General features: G+C 34.0%; 1 non-coding gene across 1 annotated transcript; it reads left to right on the top strand.

Annotated features, from left to right (window-relative positions):
• On the top strand, window positions 6,442-6,515 carry TRNAV-AAC. Its single transcript has one exon. It is a non-coding gene; the product is annotated as a tRNA-Val (tRNA).

Below are 16,465 nucleotides of genomic sequence, written 5' to 3'. Positions count from 1 at the left end.
ATTTGAATCAACCTAGAACTAACATTTGAATCAACCTAGAACTAACATTGGAATCAATCCAGCACTTACATCATGTGTACTCATCTACAACTGGTATTTTTGAGATGAACTGAATTTACGCAAAATTAGGTCGATTTCCCAGATTCTCGATAACATAGAACATACTGTTTTTCGGGGGAGGGTTGGATGGTACGCTCGGCCGTCGAGGGTCGTCTTTTGCTGTCTCGACGTGCTATCGCCTCCTTTTGCATCTCCATTAGGGTTTGCGTCGCCTCCTCCGCGCTTTCAAGCCCAGACGATACGTCTTGGCCCTTCGAGGCGCGTCGGTGGTCGACCTCGAAATCGGAAAATGATCCTTCCCTGGACGACATGATTCAGGCGAAAACCCTAAAACTGTTGAACGGTGGTGAGAAATTGGACACAATCTCGAGTTTCTGAGACAACGAAGAGGTGGAAGAGAGAGAGAGAGAGAGAGAGAGAGAGAGAGAGAGAGAGAGAGTACTTGAATAAGGATGGGGCGCGTTAACCGAGATCAGTCCCATCAGAAGGGCAAGAGCGTAACTTCCGCCTTTGTTTTTCTGAAAAAGAGTAGTTAGGGGTCCCATAACAAATATTGTGCGTATTTGGGGCTAATACACATGGGCCGAAATACGAGGGGGCTTGTCACATGAAGTTCCCACTTTTGGGGCCTGGACACAATTTTCCCAATAATTTAATATAATTAGAAAACATATTTTTGTTTCATACTTATATGCATATATATGATTTCATCAATATTAATTTTATTTAGTTCAATGAAATCATGTTTTAGTGCATTATATGTGTATTTTGATAAAATACTACATTCATTGTTTATAGATTTAATAACAATAGTTTACATCTTTTTTCAAGTCTATAAAATTATTTTGTAAAGTTTTAAAACATGGTTTAGCCTAAATGTCAAAATTCATATGTTTACATTTTCGTGTTTTGGACTATTTTGTAAAATAATGATATTTCTCATTTGGAAAGTCCTTTTTGTAAAACAGTTTTTGTAATATGTGTATTATCATGTCTATAATTATTTTCCAAAGTTTCATAATTTTTGGAATTTAATTGATATTTTTAAACAGTGTTTTAAAATTAGCAAATTGTTTTCAAAACTGTCAATTTCATATATCAGTTCACAGTCGACCGCCACGGTCGACCGTGCTTTTGTTTTTAGCCTGCGGAGCCAACAGAAACTTTCACGGTCGACCGCTACGGTCGATCGTCAGCCCGAATTTTCCCACGGTCGACCGCCAAAGTATCTGGAAGTTTTCTGAGTTTTAAAGCTGGCTCGCGGTCGACCGCGAGTTTTCCATGGTCAACCGCCGTTCACTCCAACGGTTATTTTGTACAGAATCTGATTTTCGATTCTGTTGGTTTTTTTGGTCTTTTTTTTTGGGGTTTTTACTGTTATTTCCTCTTCCTATATAAACCCCCAAACCCCTTCTATCTCAGAAACTCAATGGAAAGTTTTAAAGAAGTTTAAAAAGAGTGTTAACAAGGGTTTTAGTTGGGTTTAAAGTTTGTTTGAGTTTAAAAAGAGTGTTAACAAGGGTTTTAGTTGGGTTTAAAGTTTGTTTGGTTTATGAAGATTGTTTTACAAGTGGAGAAGAAGTTTGTTTGGTTTATGAAGATTGTTTTACAAGTGGAGAAGATCATCTACATTGTTTGAGCTTCATTTAATCCTCCTCGATCTCCATCTTGTTTTTCAGAGAAGATTTTCTAAACTCTATTTCTAGCTATTTACTGTTTTATTCATATTTTCTATATGCTAGAATTATATTGAGTTTAGTTTTGATTTGTTACTCTTTGTTACACACACCCACATTGAGCTTATCGTATTTTCATACATAGTATATTTGGGTTGGTGAGAGTTGTAACAATTGAGTGTGAGCTTTTATTGTGTTCTCATCCATATTAGAGAACAATCATTTGTTGTATTTATGCTTATTGTGAGATACACTTTGTATCCATATTAGAGAACAATCATTTGTTGTATTTATGCTTATTGTGAGATACACTTTGTAATACACTTGTAAACCGAGAGGAGTGTGTGGTGAGAGTTGGGGATAGTTCCAAGAGGAGTGGTGTCGGTTGACGAACCTAGAGAGAGGTTGTAACCAAACACTTGAGGGAGACACGGTTAGGTCCAACACTTGTGAAGGTGTAGAGTGGATTTACAAGAGTGTGAGTTGTAGAGTTTTCGGTTAGCTAGAAAACCGAGTGTGTAGAAGTTCCAACTTTCAAACCGGATTGTGATAGTGGATTTCTCCCCGGGAGTGGGGAGCAGAGACATAGGACGGAAGGTCCGAACTCCGTGATCATTTGAGTGTGTTTGAGTTTGTCATTGGCGCATTTGTTTTTGCATTTATCTTATATCACCAATTGTGCATTGCTCATTTTATTTCATCTACTATCTTGTTTTTGTTTATTTCACCCTTGTGTTAGTTTATATATCCTTGCATATATTTTTATCATATAGGATATATCTCATTGTTCATTTTGCTTATCCTAGCTCATATATCTTGTTGTATTTCTTACTTGCTAGGATAACTTGTTAATTAATTTTAATTGGTATAAAATCAGATTAGATTAGCATAAGACCCTAATCACACACCCCCCCCCACTCTAGGGTCTAACATTTATGCCAAAGTATAGCTCTCTATGCTCTTTATGATCGTAGTATAACTCTTTATTGATAAAGTATAGCTCTTTATTGTCTCTAAAAATTTTGAAACTTTATAGAATATATCAAATTAGTTTTTTTCTGAGCAATGTAAACGCTTGATGATGTATACAATTTTTTATTTGATCAATTATTCATGTCAACGAGACGTCCATACTTAATTTTTTAGTTTTTGAAAAAAATATAGCTCTTTACAATAAAGTGTAGCACCTTATCATAAAAGTATAACTCTTTATGCCAAAGTACAGCTCTTTATGACCGTACTATAGCTCTTTATTGATTAAGTATAACTCTTTATGTCTTAAAAATTCTAAAACTTTATAAAATATATCAAATTATTTTTTATCTAAACAATGTAAACATGTGATAATGTATAGAATGTGTTGTTTGATCAATTATTCATGCGAACAAGAGGTCCACTCTTAATTTTTTTAGTTTTCAAAAAAGTATAGTGTTAGGACTTATATCCATGAGCCTACACTCTAATCTTGTTTTGATGATTTAACAAATAATTTATAACGTGTTTTCCAGTGCTTGGTTTTGATTGATTAACCCAGGTTGAATGATTCAAGAGCTATATTATAAATGGAGCAAATATAAGTCAAGTCAAGATCCAAGATTAAGCTTCATGTGCAAATCAACTTGGTACACTAGTTTAGATTTTTATATTACGTGTAAATGCTTTAAGCTCAATATAACACACACACACACACAATTCTTGTTTTTGAGTAATTTTGATAAAATATTGAGTTATTAGTTTATAGAATTAAAATTCTCTTTATACATCTTTGATTAAGTCTATAATATCATCTTGAAAGATTTTAAAACATTGTTTAACTTAAAAGTCAAAAATCAAGAATTTTATATACACATGTATTTACAAGTTTTGCAAAACGTAGAGATTTCACAACAGGAAATGATATTTGAAATTTTTTAGTAACATATTCATTTTTATATTAATAAATATTTCTCAAAGTTTTATATTTTTTAAAATTTATTTGATATTTTTAAACAAGGTTTAAAGTTGATATTTACTGTTCATAGCAGGTCATGTGCACGTTTTAAGTCGACTTGCTACAGTAACAAGTCGACTTATAAAGTGTTGCGCAGATGGTATTTTTTTATTTGTCGAGTCGACTCATAATATAACAAGGTGACTTATACTACATAAGTCGACTCATGTCTGTCATAAGTCGACTCATAATATAACAAGGTGATTTATACTACATAAGTCGACTCATGTCTGTCATAAGTCGACTCATAATATGACCATTGCACAGTAACGACTATTTTCTAGATTTTGTTGTTTTTAATGTTTTTAGTAGTTTTTCCTAGTTTCTTGGGGCTCCTATATATACCCCTTACTCTCTAACTTCTAGGGACTACTAAGAAAGTTTTTAAAATAATTTTAACAAGGGTTTAAGGGTATTTAAGAGTTTGTTTCAAGTTTGTTTTTGTGTAAAAAAGTTATCACAAAGAGGAGCCTTACATTTTCGGTTTGAGGAATCCATCATCATACTCTCTTCTACATCTCTTTTTGATTTTGGAAAAGTTTTCTAAACTCAATTATCTAGCTTGTTTATTTTAAATTTTTATATTTACATTTTCTAGATTAATTTGAGTTAGATTTTATTTGTACTCATTGATCACACACATCCCTGTTGAGCTTTTAGTATTTTCATACACTATATTATTGGGTTGTTTTGAGTGATACATTGAGTGTGAGCTTAATTGGGTTCTCATCTTATTAGAGAACAAAATCTTTGTAATTGAGAATATTTGTGAGATCACTTTGTAATACACAAGTACACCGAGAAGAGTGTGTGGTGAGAGATGAGGTCGATTCCAAGAGAAGTAGCATCGGTAGTAAAGCCTAGAGAGAGGTTGTAAATCCAAACACTTGAGGAATACAACACAGGCTAGGCTAATACTTAGAGGGTGTAGTGTGTGATTGCATTATGCATATTGTAAATGTTTTTTGGTAAGCTTTGAAAATTGATTGTGAATGTTTTCGGTGATCGTTGAAAACCGATTGTGATAGTGGTGTTCTCCCTGAGAGTGGGGAGCGGAGATGTAGGTCGAGAGTGACCAAACTCCGTGATCATATCGTGTGTTTGTGTTGTCTATTTGCGCACTATTTTTTTTTTTTTGCATTTCAATTCATGTTTATATCGCCCTTTGTTTATATTACCTATTCTTGCTCATAATTTGTTGTATATCATACTTGTAAGAATAAATTGTTAATTAGCTTTAAATTGGTATTAATATCTGATGAGATTAGCATATACTCTATTCACCCCCCCCCCCCCCCCCTCAATATAGCTCTTTATGGTAAAGTGTGGCACCTTATCATGAAAGTATAGCTCTTTATGCCAAAGTATAGCTCTCTATGATCGTAGTATAACTCTTTATTGATGAAGTATAGCTCTTTGTGATCTCTGAAAATTCTGAAACTTAGTGGTAAATATCAAATCAAATTTTTTCTGAGCACTATAAACGTGTGATGTTGTATACAATGTTCCCAAAATCAACCAAAATTTTACAAAATATTAGCAATAACAATTGCTTCGTGCCGCATGTAGCAAATATTGTATCAAGAAAGTAATAATAGAACTGCAACAAAATCACCACAGTTATCAATATCTATCTAGAGCACCAAGTATTGAACCAAAAGGTTCCCAAGTCCATCACGTGAACAACCTGAAAGGATACAACATTTACAAAAAATCTCAAATTTCCTTTCATGGAAAAAAAAAGTTACAAAAAAGAAAATAGAAAATATACAAAAAAATTACCTCAAAATTCTTTTCCATCAATGTTTGAGAACTCATGTCTGAGAAATTTGCAGTCGTGGTTTCATGAACATGCTTCAGATGACGAAGATCGAGGGACAAAGGGGATTAGGGTCTCTGAGAGTTTTTAGAGGCACGTTCGAAGTTTGCTAGGCTCCAATGGAACTCACCGGTGGTCAGCAAAGGAGACAAGAGGCGATCAGCTAGAGCAATATGTGTATAGAGTTTCTAGAACATGCGAGGGTCACTAAATGTGATAATCTCAAATTCCACGAATGAGGTTCACTTGTCATCGGCGAACTCAGAGGCCGTCGTCAAGGGATTTGGAGGTGATTGATGAAATTTGGTTAGGGGTTTTTAAAGAATGGGATCAATAATGGCTCCCTATGTGAAAGAGGGATTATAATTTAGAAAAGAATAATCTTGAAATTATTTTTATTTTTCTCAAATATAATGTACAGGAAGGCAGTATTTGGGAGAAATGAGTTTAAAAATAAGTGGGAGTAAAACTTTGGGTTTAAAGAGAGAAACAAGAGAGAAACCCCTTTTAATAAAAGATGAAGGACATTGGGAAGTGAGTTTTTTTCTAGTACTCTCTTTTTTTAAAAGAAGAATGATATATTTATATATATATATATATATATATATAGAGAGAGAGAGAGAGAGAGTAGAACTTATGTCAACTTAAGTGGACACCAAGTCTTTGTCCACCAAAGAATCTATCCACTCATTTATATATATAAAAAGTCTCATATCATGCAAGGATCCTTAGGCAACATGCGTGGATAAAAACTTTGGTGGACCATCCACTTAAGTTGACATAAGTTTTTTTCTATATGTGTGTGTGTGTGTTTCTAGAGGTATTGTAACAATTATAGAATTGTGCCCGTAAAATCTCTTAGATATATGAACATGTTGTCGCCATATGCACCAACAGGTGTCGTGGTGTAGTTGGTTATCACGTCAGTCTAACACACTGAAGGTCTCCGGTTCTAGTCCGGGCGACGCCAAATTTTTTACATTTTCCACAACAATTGGGCTCTTTGCTTTTTGGTTTCGTCATCAAAGCTGCGGCCCAAGACTCCATTATGAATAAATGTGAAGCCCATTTCTCTCTAAGATTCGAGCTTTTTTCTTATGAGCCCGAAAATGCTGCGAGTGTTGCAAATTAGTAGCCCAAAAACCCATAGAATTTATCTCAGTCCATAGAATTAAAAAAAAATCCATTTATAAAGCTTCGACATAATCAGGGATTTATAATCTCAGGCCATAGAATTTTTTTTTAATTTAAAACTAATTAGACTAACTTTTAGCTTTGTGCGCTACAATTAGTACCCCAAAAACCCCTTATGGCTATTAGATGCCCATTTTCTTTTTTTTTAGAGAAAGGATGGAATACCACAAAGGTATTCCAGCCAGCTAAATTAAGATAACTAGTTGTTACAAAAAAAAAACATACTCCCAACCATAGAGCTTGAACTACTGTTTAAACCAAAAACTTACAAAGCCAATCTACACCCCCATGTCCAAAGTACCAGACATAATCTCCCAAAAAGAGAACAAAAAACCGACATAGCAAGCAAATAAACTGTATACAACACCATGCTATACACAACAGCAGAAAACAAAAGACTTATCTTTCCAACCACCAAACCGCAACAAACATTCTGTGAAAGCTTCATTCCAACTGGATCACCTGGAGCTCAGTCATCCCGCCAACAGTTGTGCCATCAATATTAAGCCTCCCAGCAGCTTTTTTTCTCCTCCTTTCCTGTAACCTAGCAGCTCGAGCAGAAATCTCTTTAGAACCTAACCAGAAGGTTGAATAAGTCACAATTTTATTCAGGAGGAGAAGAGATCATTTCTGTTTATTAGAAAACAATCTATCATTGCGTTCCTGCCACACACACCAGATCAGGGAGCAAATCAATACTAACTTCTTCAAGTTAGAATCTCCACCAATACCACCACTCCAGCATAGCCAAACTTCTTTCAAAGAATTCATTCTAAAATCATTACCAGTTTTCAACTTGAATTGAATAGATCTCCAGATTGAGTATACAAACTCACAGTTAAGAAATAAATGTGCATGATCTTCATCTTTTTTTGAACAGAAACAACATGTTTTCTCTAAATGAATACCCTTTCTATTCAGCATATCTTTAGTATTCAAACTCTCCCTTAAAGCCAACCAAACTAAGACCTTAACCTTTAAAGGAACAGGGAGGCCCCATAAATTCATGCAGTCATATCTCACTCCTCCATCATTAAGAAAATGATAAAAGGACTTAACAGTAAACATCTTTTTTGCTTCCCATATCCATTCTCTTTTATCATCATGAATCAATAAATTCTTTGAATTAATAAAATTCATCAAATTAAGATATTGCAACACCAAATCACCTGTCAACTGCCTTTTAAAATGAATCTCCCATCTCCACGAGTCATTTTCAAACTCCCTCAAACTACTCACACAAGCATAAGGAGATGATGTGAAAGAGAACAAAGAAGGAAATAATGAGGAAAGAGTAAATGAACCTAACCATTTATCCAACCAGAATAAAACATAATTTCCATTGCCAATCTCCACTCGAGTACTGCATAAGAAACTGTCAGCATTAACTAAAATACTCTTCCAAAAATGTAAAAGATGCAATCTGTCAGAATATAAAAATTCAGACCAAGGTTTTCTTTCAAAATAACTATGAAAACTGATTTGTTTCCGAAGACCAGGTTTACCATCAAACCATTTCCATAACCATTTTCCTAAAGGGCTTTGTTCATTACCTTCAAATTTTTAACTCCCAAACCACCACACTTTTTTGATTTGCAAACTTCTTCCCATTTAACCAAATTTGAACATCCTTTATGTTCCAAAGAACCAATCCATAAAAATCTTCTTCTCATCTTATCAATTTTTTCAATAACCCATAAAGGAAATAAAAAATAAGATAGCCCATAAAAATCTTCTTCTCATCTTATCAATTTTTTCAATAACCCATAAAGGAAATAAAAAATAAGATAGCTAGAAAGTTGGTATCGAGGAGAGAACAACATTAACCAATACTAATCTACCTCCTCGTGATAAGGAATTTCCTTTCCATAAAGCTAATTTTTTCTCACTCTTAACAATCATAGGAGACCAATCATCTTTTTTTAATTTCCCAGGTCTTAAAGGCACCCCAAGATAAGTAATAGGAAAGCTACCACTTTTACAATTCATCATAGTAGCCAAACCCTATTGTAGAGATTCATCATTCTCAAGAGCAATAAGAACACTCTTGTTAAAACTAATCTGTAAACCAGATGCTAATTCAGAGCAATAAGAACACTCTTGTTAAAACTAATCTGTAAACCAGATGCTAATTCAAAACAGTAAAGAATCAATTTCAAAACTGTCACTCTTGTTAAAACTAATCTGTAAACCAGATGCTAATTCAAAACAGTAAAGAATCAATTTCAAAACTGTCAACTGTTCTCTATTATTTTTGCAAAAAATCAGTGTATCATCTGCATACTGTAAACAATGAACTTTATCTCTCATATTATTAGGTCCTAGACCTTCAATAAGATGGGACTCCACTGCTAAATTTAGCATTTTGGTGAAAGAATCTGCTGCCAAAACAAAAAGAAGAGGAGACAAAGGATCTCCTTGACGCACTCCTCTCTTAGACATGATCCAACTCCCTACTTTACCATTAATATCAATGGCAGACATCCCCCCATGTAAGCATAATTTCACCCAATTCACCCATTTATCCCCAAAATTTTTAGCCTTCAGAACATCTAAAATAAAATTCCAATCAAGCATATCATAAGCTTTCACAAAATCTAGCTTTAATAAAATCCCCCCTCTTTTCTTATTCTGAAAACAGTCATTAATAATCTCTTGAGCTGCAGCTACCCCATCAAGCAAGTATCTATTTTTAATAAAACCTGATTGTAAAGGATCAATAAGCAAATCAAGCTTAGTGTTCAGCCTGTTAGTAAGAACTTTAGTAATCACTTTATATATCACATTAAGAAGACTGATGGGTCTGTACTCATTAACAGTAAAAGAATCCTTCTTTTTTGGAATAAGAACAATATGAGCATAATTCAGTCTATTGATTTCTAAAGTACCTTCATAAAATTCCTCAAACAGCTTCATAATATCATCTTTCACTGTGTCCCAAAACACTTGAAAGAATAAAGCAGAAAAACCATCAGGACCAGGGGATTTATCCCCACTCATATCAAAAGTGGCTTTATGAACTTCTTCAACCCAAAAAGGTTGTTCAATATCATTGGCCCCCCAATCAATCTTAGGAAACAATCTATTCCAATCAAGGAGACACCTGTTAGTAAACTTATTCCCAAAAATTTGTTTGTAATGATTTAAAAAAACCTGAGCTATACCATCTTCAGAACTAATTTCAACATTATTATAAGTAATTGAAGAAATCAGATTACTTCTCTTTCTCCCATTGGTAATTTTATGAAAGTACTTAGTGTTATGATCCCCCTCTTTTAACCAATGTGCTTTAGATCTCTGTTTCCACATTTGCTCTTCTTGTAATAAGATTTCGTTCAACTGTAAAACAGTGTCATTTTTTTTTATCAACTCATCATCAGACAAATCTCTATTCTCCTCAATAACTTCCCAAGTTAAAAGATTATCTAATAAATCTTTCTTTTGTTGTCTCACACTATGAAAATTTGAATGCACCCATTGTTTTATACATTTCCTCATAAACCTGAGTTTACCAACTATATTCTTAGCTGCAGAACCACTTGAGGGAGCACATCTCCACCAAATAGGTACATTATTTAGGAACTCTTCAGATCGCAACCAAATTTTTTCAAATCTGAACTTTTTAACATAACATTGAGTATCCCCAAAATCAAAACTAATGGGAGCATGATCAGATAATTGACTGCGAAGCCCCTGTTGTTTAGAAAAAGGAAAAATATCTTCCCAATCAGAGTTGAAAAAAACTCTATCCAACCTAGCCATAGAAAGAGACCTTCTCTTATTTGACCAAGTAAATTTTCTCCCATGTAAAGGACTGTCAATCAATTCCAACTCATTAATAACATCATTAAACTCCTCCATTTCTCTTCTATGATTACATTTACCTTTTCTTTCAGAAGAATTGGACGTAACATTAAAATCTCCAACCACAATCCAAGGGCCTGAAAAGATATTTTTAACATCTTTCAACTCCTGCCAAAACACAAGCCTCTCTCTATTACAGTGTGGACCATAAACTGAAGAAAGAGTCCATTCAAAATCATTCTTTTTATTTTGTTGAACCACAGTCAAAACATATTTATCAAATTTCTCTTGTAACTTCTTCCAATTAGAGCTATTCCATCCAATCATAATTCCACCAGAAGAACCTTCAGAGGGTATAAAAGACCAATCAAACATATTACCCCCCAGACTTTTTAAAATACTCTCAGTAACAGAATTCAGCTTAGTTTCTTGTAAACAAATAATGTCAAATTTGTTCAACTGACAGAAATCTCTAACACCAAATCTTTTTGTATTCAACCCTAAACCTCTGACATTCCATGTAATCAACATGTTACCAAAACAAACACCCCAGAAAAGGGACAGCAGAGTCTACTCAAAAGTAGCTCTCTCTTGTTCCATATGCCTCACTTTTTTAATAGGATCAAAATTCTCCTGAGGCTCAAGAAAAATAGCACATTTAGATGCATATTTCTGTAATTGATAGTTAGAGCAATTTTCAAACAGAATTGGAACAAAAGAAGAACCCATGGAAGAAGAAGATTCACCTGACTCACCAGTGACAATTCCAGGAGTAAAATTGTCATCAATCTGCGCCATTCTTGAAGTAGCTCTATCTAAAGCAGACATTGGTTCAAGAGCAGCAAATCTGGCACATCTTCTAACAAAAGACACATTCGTATTACAAATTGGGTCTTCGGGGGCAGAGACTTCAGAGGTTGAATCATAAGAATGTCATCTTCTTTAACCATATCTTCCTCAATGTTATCTGGACTTGATATCCCTTTATCAGAAGTAAAATCTTCATTAACTATGATAGCTTTACCTTTGGATTCATCACTCATGTTAGATTCCTCCTCCACAACTGGTTCTTCTCTAACTTCAGAAGACAAAGGAATATTAACAACTAATTCCTCACTTTTACTAAAATCTTCTTCTGTATTTTCCATGTTTATAACATTTTCTTCTATCCCAGCCATCTTTTCTGGAAAATGTTCCACATTATTATCCTTCAAAACATTATCCCCCCAAGGTTCCCATCCAGAACTTTGTTTCTGATAAAATTTTTTTGCATCCATCCAAAGCCTAGCAGCAGGAGATCCCCATGGAGTATTTCTCAGATCCTGTCTAACAGACCAAGAATTATTATCAGATCCTATCAATGAAGAAGATCCAGTTCCACTATCTTTTCTTCCCTTAAACCATTTATCATTGTAAGAATTCTGTTTAGTATCATTTTCCTCCTGGTCAATTTTCTGTTTTTTCCTTTCTCCTTCACTAATTACCCCCATAACAGACATAATGGACACTTCTACATTGTATTTATTCTTGCCAATAAAAATCTTCAACATCTTAGGAACATCAATGTACTCCAAGCACCTAACCAACATCACAGCGTCCACAAATTCCGTACCAGCACTTGTTAAAGAATCAAGTTCTACAAGATCCGCAAAAGGCTTCACCATCAAATCAAAAGATTCCTTATTCCACAGATGAGGTGGAACATTTTTCAATTTGATCAATACACAAAAATTTCTTTTCTCAATCACATTCCCTTCCCAAGCATTCCATCGTTGGAGTTTAATTTTGCAAGATCTCAGAGAAATAACCCCCATCTTAATCAAATCATCCATCTGTCTCCAAGGTTGAATTTTAACCAAAACCTCGCCATTTGTAAACAGTCTCACATCCCAATGCTTATTCATAGGAAAATAAGCTCTCAAATCCAACTCTAACCTTTCCAAAGAAACATTACCACCTTCCACAAAAGAAATAATAGCATAATTTCTGAATTTTTGAAAACCAGAGTTCACTTCCCCCTTAAAATTAAGAACAACAGCAGAGAAACGAGGGCGATCACCTGAAATTTTTAATTCGGCCTCCAGATCCCCAAAATCCCTCGGCCCTTGATCTTGAAATTGAAGCACAGAATCATGCAATTTTTCACTATCCACCAAAGAAATAGGTCTTTTCCCTTTATCTACATGAACATTCTTCAGAGGTCGATCTTGATTTCTTGACGGTCGGTCTTGATTTCCTGATGTAGAAAAAGCAGTAACCGCCTTCTCTCGTTGCCATTGCCAGGGATTGGCATCAGATCTCCCAAATCTTCCCCCAAAACGACCTCCATTACCACGTCCTCCAGAAAAAACCCTACCTCCAGAACTACGACCTCTTCCTTCATTGCCAAAGCCTCTACCCTCATTCCCGCGACCACTGGTATCAGATCCATGGCCAAGAACTCCAGATCTACAAAACCTCGCCTCGTGACCCACTTCTTGACACCTGAAACAAACTATTGGATCTATACAATCTTTCGCCATATGCTTCGAACCCCCACAACGAAAACACAAACGATTTCTACGAATGAAATCAGCCGAGAGAAATCGACGAGGAACAAAACTTTTGAGATGAGAAAGCGGCGATCTAGGGTTTCGATTTTTTTTAACCACTTTAACCCATTCCCCTTCATCCACTCCAGCCGTTGGTTCTTCTTGAGATCTACCCAAAGCAATCCCACCCGTAGATAGCAAATCAACCGCACCAGGAACCCTAGCCTCTCCCAAAGCAGGCCACGAATTGGGCTCAAAAAGATTGGGCTTCGAAAAAGATTCTCCCCAAATATTACGAGCTACAAAACATTTTACTCCCAAGGAATCCTCTGAATTCTTCGTCGATCCAATGGGCCTCTCAAAAAACAACGATGAAGCTCTCAAATTTGCCAAAAAAAAATTTTCGGGCTCCATCTTATGTCGTAAAAGAATTATATTTTACAAGCTGTTTTCTATGGGGTAGGATGAACAAATTTCATAGTTTTCTTCGAATAGCATAAAGCATAGATGCCCATTTTCTTTTAAAATCTGAAATTGTTTCCCTGTGGTAGCTGGAAATTTCGACAATGATACTGCTCTCAGACTTTAAAAGAAAATGGTCTCCTAAATAGCTGCTAAGCAGCTATTTCTAAATAGCTTGAAATTAAAGCCATAAATTCACCTTAGCACTGCCCCCTCAAGCGCCACGTAGGCGTTATGTAGGAGTAGTGTATAACTCATAGTATAGTTATTATTTTTAAAATATCTACATGACAAGCTGTCTGTATTTTATTGTATATAAAAAAACTAGGGGTTTTTAGATAAGGGTTTTAGACATAAGCCCTTAGATCTTCAATAATTGCATATTATCCCTCAAATCTTAGAAATTGCAAATAACTCTATCAAATCTTATAGGTTCTTGAAAAATGATCCCTATGTTAGTATTTCAGTTAAAAAATGAAACCTAACCATGACTAGGTTAACTCCGACCTAATATCTGCAATTAACAAACTGCCCCTCTATATGATGTTTCAAACTATAGTGAAACTCAACTGTGGGTTAGGATTCTTCTCTAACTATTAAAGAAGAAGAACTCGTGGAGTTTGGATTTTTTAAATGTGTAGTGGACTTAAACCTATTAAAAAAATGGGTGGGAAAACAAATAAAGAGATAAAACGATCACTTTGTCTCTAGACATTAGATGTGACAGAAATATTTCTTTCAAATCTAATGTGATTTAACTCGAATGATTATTTTGCAAGAATCTTCTAGAATTTAAAGAACTAATATGCAGTTTTACAATATTTGATGGACTAATATGTAATTATATATGTAAGATCAATATTGGAAAAAAAAACACCAAAAAATGTGTGTGTGGTGGGGAGATGTAATTTTGGATGAACAGTAGACATCTTTTCCTTCAAAATTATAATTGAAAGGGTAAAATGGTAATTTTACAAGGAATAACCTTCATTCTTTTCTTATCTCTTTATTTATTCTAGAACATTCTATTTAATTTAATAAAAGAATCATAAAATAAAATAAGAGTCAACATAATTGAATATCTTTATAGTTTATGTTAAAAATATACAAGAGAAAGTGATAGAATTAAAAAAAATAAATATATAAATAAAAAATCAAGATTCTATGCATATATCTATATCGTAATTTATATATACAAATATATAGATAACTATATAGAGATTTATGAGAACTTGACAATATTTCCATTCTACTGAATTTTTTAAATACAAGAGAAAATAGAAAGGTTCTTATAATTTAAGCAATGTGCGACTAAAATAAAGTAAGGTAAGATAAACTAAGTACATTATTTAACAGAATATAAAGAAAATAGTAAGGATGAGAAAATTCATGAAGGATTTCAAGTTCAAAGAATGAAGATAGAATATAACAAGGAAAATTGACTCGCACAATGTTCATGGTATTAGGGGTGAAAACCAACAAAATGGCTTGAAAATTTGGTTTAAAAATACATCAGCAAGTAAACAACATAGTATCACAACTTACACTATATATCAAATTTTGAAATATGAAGGGGTTTAAAAATAATTTGGTTGAGCATTTTATCTCTAAGAGTAATTCTAAAAATTGATACGTTTATATATGAGTTGATATAAAACTTTGAGTTTATAGGCAAAGAATATTTTTTTAAACTAAATAGGGATAACAAATTTAGGTGTATACGCTAAAAACTCATGCATGATGTCATGTTCTTATTGTGCGAAAAGAAACATTATAGAAATTATAGCAAAATATAGTAACTTAGTTCGTATACTAAACTGTTAAAATACAAGATGAGTTTAAAATTAATTCAAAGAAATATTCTTGATGTAAAAGTGATTTTGAAAATGGGTAGGCTTAAATGCGGAAGGAAAAAAAGTAGGGTTTAGGCAAAATCTTCCTTTGGAGGTAGGTGAAATAAAAACTAAATATGATTAAATATTGGATATATGAACCAAAAAACTCATCTAAAATTCACCACAACATTAGTCAGAAAAAAATAAAAAAATAAAAATTTGTTTTCAAAATGCATTATATATTTAGCCATTTAGAACAACCTTGAGCAAGTTACAACAGAAAATAGAAATTTACAATGTATACTAAACTGCTAAAATATAATATGAGTTTAAAAATAATTTGACGGAGTATATAGGTTTAAAAATGATTTTGGAAGTGGGTTCAAAAATAGATCTACATAAAAGTATGGACTATAGGGAAAAAAAAGTTTTTTTAGGAAGTGGCTGGTTGTGAGCCATGTTGTGCAAGTGTTGTGCGCCACATCAGGTTTGTGTAGCCATTTTGTGGCTGGTTGTGTAACCGCATGTTGTTACTTGAGTGTGTTCAGTTTGGTGTACTTGATGGTGTTGGTTATTTATGTGTGTAGCCTGGTTGTGAGCCAGGTTGGTTTGCTAGTTTAGTAGACTGGTTGTGAGCCATGTTATGTAAGTGTTGTGAGCATGTTCAGGTTTTGGTACGTGTTGGCTTTGTCCTCTACGGCCGTTGTCTTGCAGGTAAAAAACTTTTCTGTATATTATATTTTACTTCAATCATGTGGAATTAGGCTTTTTTTTTCACGTTTATTTCTTGTCTACAGTCAGCAATTAGCCCTGATGGGGTTCACATTCTTGGTGGCTCTAGTGATGGAAATGCTTACATATGGCAGATATGTTTTAACTTTTAACATGTTTGCATCTCTAAATTCTCAGTTTCTCGCTTTGGACTCCATATTGTCATTGTTAAACTTAGGTACGTAGGCCTGAAAGTAATCCAATCATGTTGAAGGGACATGAAGCAGAAGTTACTGCTGTAGACTGGTATGCACTCTAGAAAAGCAAATGCATCTGATTCTTCTACAGCTTAAGGTCTTTTGGCTGACATTTTCCTTGTGACC

This window comes from Asparagus officinalis, chromosome 10, assembly GCF_001876935.1.
Source record: "Asparagus officinalis chromosome 10, Aspof.V1, whole genome shotgun sequence".
Taxonomy (NCBI): Eukaryota; Viridiplantae; Streptophyta; class Magnoliopsida; order Asparagales; family Asparagaceae; genus Asparagus; species Asparagus officinalis.
This window is presented reverse-complemented; position numbering and strand designations above follow the sequence as displayed.